This window comes from Miscanthus floridulus, unplaced genomic scaffold, assembly GCF_019320115.1.
Source record: "Miscanthus floridulus cultivar M001 unplaced genomic scaffold, ASM1932011v1 fs_618_1_2, whole genome shotgun sequence".
Taxonomy (NCBI): Eukaryota; Viridiplantae; Streptophyta; class Magnoliopsida; order Poales; family Poaceae; genus Miscanthus; species Miscanthus floridulus.
Genome location: NW_027097020.1, coordinates 29,752 through 32,981, shown reverse-complemented (window position 1 = coordinate 32,981; position 3,230 = coordinate 29,752). Strand labels below are relative to the sequence as shown.

Sequence of the window (3,230 nt, the reverse complement as noted above, 5' to 3'; positions counted from 1 at the left end):
GCATAATAATATATAGGACGTGCTTGGTTTCACTAGATGGCTTGCCTAGCCTGGCCTCACCTGGCTAGCACGAGGTAAGACAACTTTGCCTAGCCAGGAGAGCCAATTTGACTCTCTCAGATGGCAAGGCAAACCTTGCCTACACAAACTTCGAGGTAGTTAGGCAAGATAACCAAACAAGCAAGATTGTTCTATATCCTTGCTCAGCAAGGTCAAACGGTACCTGACCAAAAAACCAAGCAACCTCATAGTAGAGCTTGTGAAGTAGATGATTTTGCAATGCTAATGGAGTTTTTGGAAACTCTGCATGATCCATTTCCACTCACATAATCAGTTCAACTTATGATCTGCGAAAGCAAGAAAACGTTGAAATACTAGGTCCTGTCAAGTGTATCATTCGCTATTTCACTGTATAAATAAGGTTACAGTTTCTCACAAGTATGGTATGTAGAGGCATTATGGCTTGGGAACTTGAATCCACAATAGTCCAGTTGATCTCTTATTCCCTGCCATATCGATCTGAATAAGCTTGTTCTAGAGATTGTAGCAATGAAGTTACACTTCGTCTAGAATTCTTGACTGCAATTTCATGTGATATTTAATTTATTTTGCTCTCTTGGCAGCGCTAACAGATAAAGGTAAGTTTCTTTTGGCTGCTCGAAGGTTCAGACAAGGAGCACATACAGAATATATCATCTCTTATGACTATGATGATCTGCACCCAAGAAGCAGTTCATATGTTGGAAAGTTGAGGTAAGGTCTAATCATTCCAGAACATTGATGGATTGTGGCAGCTTTTCCTTGTTTTTCAGTCACTCAGTCACCTGTTACATAGAGCTATTTGTATGAAAACAAAGAACCAATTCAATCTATTGGATAATCTACTCCAAATGCTGTCCATGTTTACTATCTTAGTCCTCCAAAGTGACATGTAAATGTGTGCACATTTTCTTCTTTATTTGTGTTTTGCTTTAATCTTTGAGAAACATTTGATGGTAGTGTGGGTTCATTTGTCATGCATACATGTGAAACTTTTTTATTCTCCATATTTATGTCATTCTTGTTTCACTTGGCAAGAATAGGTTCCTGTACAAGTCCATAGAAGTCTTGCATACAGTGATGGCATCAGACCAGTCGAGCCAGCAAGAATGGCAGTAGCAGCTGCTTATCCGATGGGTTGTTATTTACAGAGCTTGACAGGTATTCTACAAGGCGAGTAAGACTTATACAGTACTTGTAGGATTTCTTTTTAATATTTTTTGTTGATCTGCCCCCAACTTTGCTTGGGTCTAAGAAGCTTTGTTGTTGTTTATCTGCCCTGCAACTTATTGTTTCTACCTTGTTATCTGCCCTGCAACTTATTGCCCTCAATTGATGAATCGATGTGTTCCTTAGACCTTTCACTGATATATCTGACAAAGTGGTTTCTTATATTCGAGTATATTTTGTGCATTTAAGATCCAGAATGCCAATCTATGAATCTGTATGTTAATTTTTCTTACACTTCAATGAAACCTGATGGATTGCAAACTTTGGCTATCAGAAACTTTGGCCATCAGGTCTAACACATGGCTGACCATAGATTTCTTGCATTTTTGTTAGACCTGATGCCACACCTGCACCTGCACAATTGTGAGACGATGGCCTGCTGTTGTTTCCTTTCCTCCTCCTCCTCCTCGTAATGTCTCACTAGCTAGCTAAACATGAGGTGAAGTTATACAACCACACTGTCATGATAAGCTATAACTGCCGCTTTGAAGACAAAGAACGACCCAACCCAACGAACTTAAAAACCCAAGCTAGGATCAGTAAGGAAAGAGAGCCCCTTAGCTCATGCCGTGCACCAAAGCTGAGATTCCTCCCCAGCAAGACAAAGGGCTGTAACTAGGCTTGAAGAAACGCCATTGAACACACAGTCGTTTCTGTGTTTCCACAGCATGAAATTAGCAATTGGAAAAGTTATTTAGAAAATAAACATTATGCTTTAGCTCTTATATGTGCTTCTGTGTTTTTTTATATACTATTCCTTTCAGTTGGTAAAAAATATTCAAACTCACCGGTCACCAGCTACCGAACTTCTTGAAGTACTGGTTTGGCCCATCATCATCACGGCCATAGATTTCTTGCTCAAAACTTGTGCCAGTGAATACATGCAAATCACTGTGCCCTTTTGTCCTCAACTGTAGCCAGATAGTCTTTTTTTTACCTGATGGATTGCAAACTTTGGCGATCAGAAATATTATTGGAGTGGGAATAACTTGTCCGGTGATACTAATCACTGGTAGGGGGTCACTGTGCCCTTTTTCTTACACTTGCATTTTTGTTAGACCTGATGGACAGCCATGTGTGGAGGCTCAACACTACACCACAATTGTGCCAGATAGTCTTTTTTTTACCTGATGGATTGCAAACTTTGTTAGACCTGATGGACAGCCATGTGTGGAGGCTCAAGAGTTTGGATTGGTAAGGAACATGCTCATTGCAGCCATCGAAGAGAGATACAAGGATGCTGGTAATGATCCATTCGTCTTATGTATTCATTTAGTTCATCGAGGACTCCACATTGAGTGTCTGACAATGATTCCACCTAGTGTTGTCTTATCAAAACTGTCTGAATGCTGAACAAACATCACATCTCTTTTACTTTGCAACCATGTTCTGCAAAGGAACAAAACACATTGATCTTGAAGAGTAATTATCATTAGTTTAAACCTAGATGTGGTACTTCTATGGAAGGTTCATTGATTTATCTGTTGACTTCGACAGCATCATGGAAGGACAAACTGATGCGGCTGAGGTCTAAGCAGAAGAAGTGGGCCTGACAGGTTAAAGTCTAAACTTGTGTAGCTCTGTTTTTGTATCTTGGCAGTGAGTTGCATGTCTGGATGGTGTAAATAAAGATGATGCCCAGCTGAATTCCAGTATGCATTCCAGATAATTGATACTGGTCATGCTTCTATGTAACTAGCTGTACATATTATATGGACCTAAGAATGGTCTTCTGTAAATTCAGACTAAGCTTTAAAGTAAAACACTAATCCTTTGAAAACTTGGTATCTTGGCCGTGTTCATTTGTATGTCAGTCTGTTAGGTTGAATGTTTGGCATGAATTTTTAGCTGATCGACTTGCGGTGAGAAAATTATTTGCTCTTATGTAATGTTTTGGACTTGTCATTGTTGCTTATAAACTATTTGTTTCATCTTATGTTTTAAAAGGAATGGCGACTGGG

The 3,230-nt window shown here is 39.5% G+C and overlaps 1 long non-coding RNA gene across 1 annotated transcript; it reads left to right on the top strand.

Annotated features, from left to right (window-relative positions):
- Positions 1–2,113: 2,113 nt before the first annotated feature.
- On the top strand, positions 2,114–3,049 carry LOC136532427 (uncharacterized). Its single transcript, XR_010778239.1, has 2 exons — positions 2,114–2,512; positions 2,767–3,049. It is a non-coding gene; the product is annotated as an uncharacterized lncRNA (long non-coding RNA).
- The last annotated feature ends 181 nt before the right edge of the window (positions 3,050–3,230 follow it).